Source organism: Bubalus bubalis, chromosome 4 (assembly GCF_019923935.1).
Source record: "Bubalus bubalis isolate 160015118507 breed Murrah chromosome 4, NDDB_SH_1, whole genome shotgun sequence".
In the NCBI taxonomy this organism is placed as follows: Eukaryota; Metazoa; Chordata; class Mammalia; order Artiodactyla; family Bovidae; genus Bubalus; species Bubalus bubalis.
The window spans coordinates 29873131-29884204 of record NC_059160.1 but is presented as its reverse complement, the minus strand read 5'-3'; positions in this window follow the sequence as shown (position 1 = coordinate 29884204).

The window sequence follows — 11074 nt, the reverse complement described above, 5'->3', positions numbered from 1 at the left end:
GCTAGTGGGAAGTTGCTGTAAAATACAGAGAGCCCAGCCTGGTGCTCTGTGACAACCTAGAAGGGTAGGAGGGGGGTGGGTGGGAAGGAGGCTCAAGCAGGGAGGGTGCACATGTACACTTATGGTTGATTCATGTTATTGTATGGCAGAAACCAACACAATATTGTAAAGCAATTATCTTCCAATTAAACATTAAAAAAAAAAAAAAGGTATTTCATAGTCTTTACTTCTAAAGGAACTCTCTGCACATTTACTTTAAAACTGTGTTCAATCGCCCCTACCTCTTTTGGCCTTTTCTGGCTCCACCAAGGTTGGGTTACCTGATCCTAAGTGCTAGGATTTTAGGTCCTTAGGTTAAGACTCTTGTGTTTGAGCTATTATCAGCCCTTTTCATCCCCCACAAAATAGTTACTGTCCAGATGTACAGCTATAGTCACCACTGGACTGTTAAGTGTTTATGAAGGCTTCGGTGGTATCTCAAATGTTAAAGGAATCTGCCTGCACTGATGAAGACCTCAGTTCAATCCTTGGGTTGGGAAGATCCTTTGGAGACAGGAATGGCAACCCACTCCAGTATTCTTGCCTGGAGAATCCCATGGACCAAGGAGCCTGATGGGCTACAGTCCATGGGGTAGCAAAGAGCTGAACATAACTGAGCAACTAACACACACACACATACATTCATATATCTTCTCAATTTTTCAATGAAAAGTTTGGAGTGTCTACTATTATATGCCAATACATATAACTCTAGTACATGAAGGGCATACAGTAGACACTCGATGGTTGTCCTGAGATAAAAACATTTTTTTCATGAGGCCCTTTGTCTTCTTTAGAAAAAAAGAAGGGATTGATAGTATTTTTAATCATTATTTTGTTGTTGTTTTGACCTTCTTTTTTTAATCTTCAGTGTCCAGCACAATGCCTGGCACACACTAGGTGTCATATAAAAGTTTTTTGACTAAATGAGTGAATCCCTAGAAAACTCTTCCCATATTTCTACTAGGGAAACTCAAACTCATGTTTCCTTCTTTGAGGAAGCCCTACTCAGGACCCCCAGACAATTTTATTAGCCTCTCCTTTACAGTCCCAGAGCAAATGTGCATACCTCTCCAAGAGTACTTAACAGCATTTTAAAATCTTTTTTGGAGTATCTTCTTTTTTCACTGGAATATGAGCTCTCTATATCATGTGTCTTGTTGACCCAGCATAAAGAATAGATAAATGTAAGAGCTATAATAAAATACAATATCTGAAAGTGTACAAGAAAGGCCCATTAATTAATTCTGAATGGAATGACAGGTTAGGTTTTTGGAGGAAATGGTATTGGGAGTTGAAAGATGAATAAAATTTCAGGGTTATATAACAGGGATAGGAAAATGGCAGTCTCAGTAGAAGAGAGCATAACAAAGAAGGTATAACTGTGCATATATGTAAGTGGCTGGGCCACAAGAGAATGAAGAACTTGGAGATGGTGCAGGGGGAGTTCAAGAAAAGAGCAGGTTGTGAGAGGCTAATGCCATGCTGGGAATTGCCATGTGTGAGATGTGACTGTCACTGAGAAACACAGTGTACCACAGAGCATGAGAATATGATAAATGCAGAAAGCCATCACTGGGCTTGGTACATAGAATGTGGGAACTTTTAGGAGACTTTCTGCTGATACTGGAAGAAAGGATCAAGAAGGCAGGAGTTTCCCAATGAGTAGAAATAAAACACTAGATCATTCAACAATTAAAGAAGATAAAAAGACAAGGACAATAATTCAAAGTTGATGAAGGGGAACATGTGAGGAGGTCTAATAAAAGGAGACTAATTAATGGAGGCACTATCAAGAAACAGATGAAAAGGACAATACAGGTAGAAGGGCAGACCTTTAAAAGGAAGAAGGATATTCCTCCCTTAGGGATAAAACTGATAACCTTAAAATAGCCAACTTGTTACAGTTCTTTATTTTTTTTTTATATCTGCTTTTTTTTTTCTTTTTTGCCAATATATCAACATGAATCCGCCACAGGTATACATGTGTTCCGCATCCTGAACCCTCCTCCCTCCTCCCTCCCCGTACCATCCCTCTGGGTCGTCCCAGTGCGCTAGCCCCAAGCATCCAGTATCGTGCATTGAACCTGGACTGGCGACTTGTTTCATATATGATATTATACATGTTTCAATGCCATTCTCCTAAATCATCCCACCCTCTCCCTCTCCCACAGAGTCCAAAAGACCGTCCTATACTCTATTAGAATGCACATGGTAAGGGTAAATTTTAACCTCAAAGAGTATTTAATTGTACTTTTTTTTATCACTTAAATGGACAGGGACTATATTATTTAGAAGGGTAATGATCTAAGTAGTTTTAGCTAAGAGGGGCTTCCCAGGTGGCTCAGCAGTAAAGAATCTGCCCGTCAAGCAGTAGACATGGGTTTGATCCCTGGGATGGAAAGATCCCCTGGAGAAGGAAATGGCAACCCACTCAGTATTATTGCCTGGGAAATCTCATGGACTGAGGAACCTGGAGGGCTACAGTCCATACAGCCACAGTTGGACAGCCTTAGAAACCAAATAAGTATTAGCTGAGAGATGGTCTCTTAATTTTCTTGTAATTCTAAATGTCTTTGTCTATAAAGTCTCTTCCAAATCACTGCTCTTGATCATTTCCAGAGTCAGAGATGACAGCAAGTTTGTTCTTTCCCATATGCTGTAATGGAGAATGCTGATAGATGTATTGTGTTTTATGTCTCTAAAATGATATTCCATAGAGTGAAAAGTATCACAGTTAAATAACAGCAAACAAATACTGATTCCTTGCTACTATTTATTTTTTATTCTCCAAAATTCAATGGCTGAACAGACTATGTTAGAAAACTATTAAATGAAGTTGCCATATTTTAATTAAAACTTGATTTCAAGGCAATGTATATTTTTCTTATTCCTTTAAGAAATCATGGAGAATAGTGTGGAGATTCCTTAAAACACTGGAAATACAATTGCCATACAACCCAGCAATCCCACTGCTGGGCATACACACCGAGGAAACCAGAACTGAAAGAGACACATGTACCCCAATGTTCATCGCAGCACTGTTTACAATAGCCAGGACGTGGAAGTAACCTAGATGTCCATCAGCAGATGAATGGATTAGAAAGCTGTGGTACATATACACAATGGAATATTACTCAGCTATTAAAAAGAATGCACTTGAATCAGTTCTAATAAGGTGGGTGAAACTGGAGCCTATTATACAGAGTGAAATAAGTCAGAAAGAAAAACACCAATACAGTATATTAACGCATATATATGGAATTTAGAAAGATGGTAATGATGACCCTATATACGAGACAGCGAGAGAGACACAGATGTGAAGAACAGACTTTTGGACTCTGTGGGAGAAGGCAAGGGCGGGATGATTTGAGAGAATAGCATTGAAACACGTATATTATCATATGTGAACTAGATCACCAGTCCAGGTTTGATGCATGAGACAGGGTGCTCAGGGCTGGTGCACTGGGATGACCCTGAGGGATGGGATGGGGAGGGAAGTGGGAGGGAGGGTCAGGATGGGGAACACATGTACACCCATGGCTGATTCATATCAATGTATGGCAAAAACCACTACAATATTGTAAAGTAATTAGCCTCCAATCAGAATAAATTATTATTTTTTTAAATCAGCACAACAGTGGTTCCCACACACAGATAGTTCCATACCCTTAAACTGTTGTCACATGCAACAACAAAAAATGAAACTCTTATAAAGTGTATGGAAAAGCATTCAGTTAATTGAGTTTCTCTTAACATAGTAACAAGGTTATTTTTTTTTTCATTATTAGAACACTGAATCAGTTACTTTATATAATCTGCTGAATAATCACTATGAGGTTGCAAAGAGATGGACATGATTGAGTGACTAACACTTTCAGGTACAGTAATATCTTAGATTAAAAGAAAATTTCAATAAATCCTTAAACTGTACCATAATCATCACTGAGTAATTTTTCTTTCCTTTTACTTTCCAAAATAAATCTATCACTATAATCTATTATAAAAGTTGTCTCAAATGATAAGTAATGCATTTACCAGCATATTAAGCCTAATTTGAATTATCTCTAGTTGTGGCTTTTCCTCATCTTAAATCATCCAACCTCCAAACTCTAATTTGTTTTTTGCTTTTGGCTGTAGTAGATACAGACACAGTTTTTAATGATCCATCCCATATGTTTGTTAAGGTTAGTTTAATTTTTCTTTGGCAGGAGTCTTTTTTTTTTTAACCTACATCAGGCAAGAAAAATTAGGTTGACCTAATTGTTTTTTGGAGCATGGGATTTTCTCAGCCATATTTGCAATGTTTCCTTTTAAATTCTGGTGTTCTCCCCACTCTTATTACCTTCTGTAAGGTGCTGGCCTTGCTAGGTTTTAATACTACTGTGCCAAGCTTATCTTCCCATCTTGATTGATTAGAGATTGATGGCATAGTATAAGTTTGCAGCAATATCCAAATATTACTGCTATATCTCTTAAACATCATCCCCCAAAAGTGTCCATGGACAATCCCCAAGGAGTCCTTCTCACTCCACCAGCTTCTGTTGTTATTAGCAGAAGACTTTGCCAGGTCTTGGCTCTCAATAAATCAGATACCCCTCTTGAACAGTGTCATAAGAAGGAAAGTACTGAGGGCTCAATAAAACTAACACCCTTATCATTCTCTTAGCCATTTATCTAGTCAACTCTCCCACTAGCATTTAAACAAATAATTTAACTAAAATAAAAGAGAAAAAAACCTTTCTTTCGTAAATTGTGAAATCTATCTGCTAGCATAAACTTATTTTCTAATTTAAGCTGATTTGTAGAATATCTGAAAGATAATACATACCAAGTCTCCTATAGATTGGAAAAATATTTTAAGAATTATTTTACTATGTGGTAGAACAAGGAATCTATTTTAGAAAATAAAATTAATCTTGTGAGGCTCTATGTTTTGTCTCTAGTGCTGTCTCAGGATGCATTGTACAAAATAGAATGAATTTTCACTGCCACCTAATATGCTAAGACAGGCTTCCCTGGTGGCTCAGACGGTAAAGAATCTACCCACAATGCAGGAGACCTGGGTTTGATCCTTGGGTTGGGAAGATCCCTGGAGGAGGAAACAGCAAACCACTCCCGTATTTTTGCCTGGAGAATTACATGGACAGAGAAGCCTGGTGGGTTCACAAAGAATCAGACACGACTGAGTGACTAACACAATATGCTAAGATGGTAATAGTTTTAACCTGTTTTTTTAGAAGTAAAGGTGGTAATAAACGCTTGTCTATGTAGATACAGTGTAAAAATGCAACAAGGATACAAAATATCTAATCCAAGAAATAAACAGGAATGATAATATATTCTACTGTGAATTAGGACTTTTAATACATTCATGCTTACCATTATGCATCAGTCATTCTTTATCAGAAACAAGTTCTATTTATACTCATCTTCATTTATGGGTTTCAGACTTGTTCATGTAAAGTTTGATGCTTATATCTTAGTAGTTTTGTTTGAACAAACAGAATAAGATGGAATACATATGTTTTTCCTTTTGTTATATTAGTTTGAGAGGTTTTTTCCTTTCTTAAAAATCAATGAGATGTGTAGTTTCAAAAAGGGGAATTTAAAACATTTTCACTTTTTTCACTTCTCAAAGAATCACCCCAAAATAATGGGGATAACATGAAACATAAAACCAATTCCATCATCAATGCAAATGAGACCATGTGAAAAACAAACTATTCATATAAATGTGGAAATATTAATAGATTAAATCAATGGCTTAACAAGTAGGAAAAGAGTCAAACCTAAGCAACTATGAAAGGTGGAAACCAATGAAAAGTCAGGTGATAGAAGAAGCACTGAGATCTGCAGCCCAAATGTAGAATTTTTAGAAGATTAGCAAGAGACCAAGGGTTTGTTATGTGGACAGTTAACCAAGAGTAGCCCTGAGCTCCAGGCATGGAGAAGGCCAGAGTGAGAGGCCGTACCAAAAACAGTGGTTAAGTCTAAAACTCAACCACTGAGTCACACCCCAAACCCATCCCACCTGGTTCCAGAATAGAAGCAGCTAGATTGATATCTCCAAGCCAAAGACTGCAGGTCCTTTGCTAGAGAAAATAGAGATGAAGATCTACAAGTACTAACATGTATGATCTCCTAATGACAAAGTTAACCAGCCATCTGACTACCCAAGACTTATTGTGGAAACCATTTTGAAATATATAGAAATATGGAATCACTATGCTGTGTACCAGGAACTACCATAGTGTTGTAGGTCAATTATTCCTCAAAAACAAAGTCATAGAAAAAGAGATCAAATTTGTGGTTACTAGAGGTGCAGGGTTTGGGGAGGGGGACTGGATAAAGGTAGTCAAAAATTTCATGTGTTTTCATGTTTCCTAGATATTTTAATGAGAAATTTAAAAACTATGGCAAGATGTTTGTCTTCTGCTATGTGACAAGAAAAAAGTTTTTATTGTTGAGGGTCTATAGCACAGTTTACTATTTAATTGTAAACTCTAGTAATATTTCATGGCTACTAAATTTGTTCATCAAAATATAACCCACAAATAGTACTATCAAATTATTTTAACAAGAGTACCAAACTAAGTCAAAGGGAAAAGGAAAGTTACCTATGCAAAAATTATTTCAAGACAGCTCACATATGCAACCATAAAAACTCAAATTAAAATACTAGAAGAAGAAATATAAAACTATGTCTTTCAATTTTGAGAAAGGCAAATATTTCTTAGGTAATAGTGTGGAAGCATTAGTGATGAAAGAGAAAATGGATAAATCTTACTAATTAAAATTAAAAACTTGTTTTCAACAAAATAAAACCACCCTATTAAGAAAATAAATAGGCAAATCACACACTAAGGTGATAATATTCACAACTCATGTAATTGATGAAAGATTTTAATTCAGAATATATAAACAACTTGTACAATTCCATGACAAAATGATAGGCAACCCAATTTAAAAATAGGCCAGTGTATTCCTAAAAGAAGACTGTTGAGTCTATTTCTCCACTGCTGCCCTGTAAATAAATTCTTCAGTACCATTTTTCTCGATTCCATATATATGCATTAAAATGCAATAATATCTTTGTCTTTCTGACTTACTTTACCCTGCATAATAGGCTTGAGGTTCATCTACCTCATTAGAACTAACTCAAATGTGTTCCTTTTTATGGCTAACTAATATTCCATTGTGTATATGTACCAAAATTTTTTATCCATTCATCTGTTGATGCACATTTAGGTTGCTTCTGCCTGGAGAAACAGACATAGAGAATAGATTTATGGACATGGGGAGAGGTGGGGAGAGGGGAGGAGAAGGTGAGATGTATGGAAAGAGTAACATGGAAACTTACATTACCATATGTAAAATAGATAGCCAACAAGAATTTGCTGTATGTCTCAGGAAACTCAAACAGGGGCTCTGTATCAACTTAGAGGGGTGGGATGGGGAGGGAGATGGGAGTAAAGTTTAAAACGGAGGGCATATATGTATACCTATGGCTGATTCATGTTGAGGTTTGACATAAAACAACAAAATTCTGTAAAGCGATTATCTTCAATTGAAAAATAAATAAATTTTGTTAAAAGTAACAGCAACAACAACAACAAAAAACCATTGAAGATAGACTGGATCTCAGTAGATCCTGGGAATCTCTATTTTGCAAAAGCTGCTTCCAGTCACTATGAGGTCTGGCCAAGTGAAGGAATCTCTACTCTGTCACCTTATTTCAACTCAGACTTTTGTCTAGTCCCAGCCCTTTCACAACCAAATGTTTCTGTAAGAAAAAAAAAATAAATACAAAGTCTAATAAGTACATTGAAAAGTGCTCAATATTACCAGTCATCAGGGAAAAGCAAATTAAAACCAAAATGAGAAATAACAAACCACTACACAACCACTGAAACAGTTAAAATGAAAAAGAATGAATACAAATACTATTAATGATGTGGCTGTTGTTCAGTAGCTCAGCTGTCTGACTCTTTGAAGCAACATGCTCTGCAGCACATCAGACTTCCCTGTACTTCACTATGTCCTAGTTCATTTCAGCTCAGTCACTCAGTCAAGTCCAACTCTTTGCGACCCCATGGACTGCCGCACACCAGGCTTCCCTGTCCATCACCAACTCCTGGAGCTTACTCAAACTCAGGTCCATCAAATAGGTGATGCCATCCAACCATCTCATCCTCTGTCGTCCACTTCTCCTCCCACCTTCAATCTTTCACAGCATCAGGGTCTTTTCAAATGAGTCAGTTCTTCAAATCAGGTGGACAAAGTATTTGAGCTCCAGGTTCAGCAATGAATATTCAGGACTGATCTCCTTTAGGACTGACTGGTTTGATCTCCTTGCAGTCCAAGGGACTCTAAAGAGTCTTTTCCAACACCACAGTTCAAAAGCATCAATTCTTCAGTATTCAGCTTTCTTTAAGGTCCAACTCTCACATCCATACATGACTACTAGAAACACCATAGCTTTGACTAGATGGACCTTTGTTGGCAAAGTAATGTCTCTGCTTTTTAATATGCTGTCTGAGTTGGTCATAGCTTTTCTTCCAAGGAACAAGCGTCTTTTTATTTCATGGCTGCAGTCACCATCTGTAGTGATTTTGGAGCCCCCAAAAATAAAGTCTCTCACTGTTTCCCCATTTATTTGCCATGAAGTGGTGGAACCGGATGCCGTAATCTTAGTTTTCTGAATGTTGAGTTTTAAGCCAACTTTTTCACTCTCCTCTTTCACTTTCATCAAGAGGCTCTTTAGTTCTTCTTCGCTTTCTGCCATAAGGGTGGTGTCATCTGCATATCTGAGGTTATTGATATTTCTCCCAGAAATCCTGATTCCAGCTTATACTTCATCCAGCCTGGCATTTTGCATGATGTACTTTTCACAGAAGTTAAATAAGCAGGGTGACAGTATACAGCCTTGACACATTCCTTTCCTGATTTGGAACCAGTCTGCTGTTTCATGTCCAGTTCTAACTGTTGCTTCCTGACCTGCATATAGGTTTCTCAGGAGGCAGGTCAGGTGGTTTGGTATTCCCATCTCTTGAAGAATTCTCCACAGTTTGTTGTGATCCACACAGTCAAAGGCTTTGGCATAGTCAATAAAGCAGAAGTAGATGTTTTTCTGGAACTCTCTTGCTTTTTCAATGATCCAACAGATGTTGGCAATTCAATCTCTGGATCCTCTGCCTTTTCTAAAATCATCTTGAACATCTGGAAGTTCACAGTTCATGTACTGTTGAAGCCTGGCTTGGAGAATGTTGAGCATTACCTTGCTAACGTGTGAGATAAATGAAATTGTCTGGTAGTTTGAACATTCTTTGGCATTGCCCTTCTTTGGGGTTGGAATGAAAATTCAAAGGAGAAGCCCCAGCAAGACTGTGGGAGAGGTGAAATGGCATTTAGGATCAAATCCCATACCTGCCAGAGATGTTTGGAGGGCTCAAACAAAACCTTGTGTGCACCAGGAAACCCCACAGGGACTGAGTTAGAGTGTCTCCTGTGGAGGTATGGGTCCGCAGTGGCCTGCCTCAGGGGCAGGGTCTCTGGGTGCAACAGACCTGAGCATGGCATAAGCCCTCTTGGAGGAAGTCGCCATTAACCCCACCATAGAGCCACCAGAACTTACACTTACACTTATGTCCTAGAGTTTGCTTAAATTTATGTCCATTGAGTCAATGATGTCATCCAACCATCTCATCCTCTGTCACCCCTTTTCCTCCTGCCCTCAATCTTTCCCAGCATCAGGGTCTTTTCCAGTGAGTCAGCTCTTCACATCAGGTGGCCAAAGTATTGGAGCTTCAGTTTCAACATTAGTCCTTCCAATGAATATTCAGTGTTGATTTCCTTTAGGATTGACTAGTTTGAGCTCCATGCTGTCCAAGGAATTATCAAGGGTCTTCTCCAGAACTAGAGTTCAAAAGCATCAGTTCTTTGGTGCTCAGCCTTCTTTATGGTCCACCTCTCACTATCGTACATGACTACTGGAAAAAATCATAGCATTGACTATATGGACCTATGTTGGCCAAATGATGTCTCTACTTTTTAATACACTGTCTGCATTTCTCAAAATGTGGAGCTCGTAGTATTCTCCTACCTTGCTAGTGGAAATTTAAATGGTCCAATTCCATTCACTCTATGATCCAAAAGTTCCACTCATAGATATTTATCTAAGAGAAATGAAAACATATGTCTTCAAAAAGACTTTTTACACCTAAAGCAACTAGAAAAGGAAGAAATAAAGAACCCCAGGGTTAGTAGAAGGAAAGAAATCTTAAAACTTAGAGCGGAAATAAATGCAAAAGAAACAAAAGAGATCATAGCAAAAATCAACAAAACCAAAAGCTGGTTTTTTGAAAGGATAAATAAAATTGACAAACCATTAGCCAGACTCATCAAGAAACAAAGGGAGAAAAATCAAATCAATAAAATTAGAAATGAAAATGGAGAGATCACAACAGACAACACAGAAATACAAAGGATCATAAGAGAGTACTATCAACAATTATATGCCAATAAAATGGACAACGTGGAAGAAATGGACAAATTCTTAGAAAAGTACAACTTTCCAAAACTCGATCAGGAAGAAATAGAAAATCTTAACAGACCCATCACAAGCACGGAAATTGAAACTGTAATCAAAAATCTTCCAGCAAACAAAAGCCCAGGTCCAGACGGTTTCACAGCTGAATTCTACCAAAAATTTAGAGAAGAGCTAACACCTATCCTGCTCAAACTCTTCCAGAAAATTGCAGAGGATGGTAAACTTCCAAACTCATTCTATGAGGCCACCATCACCCTAATACCAAAACCTGACAAAGATCCCACAAAAAAAGAAAACTACAGGCCAATATCACTGAGGAACATAGATGCAAAAATCCTTAACAAAATTCTAGCAATCAGAATCCAACAACACATTAAAAAGATCATACACCATGACCAAGTGGGCTTTATCCCAGGGATACAAGGATTCTTCAATATCCGCAAATCAATCAATGTAATACACCACATTAACAAATTGAAAAAT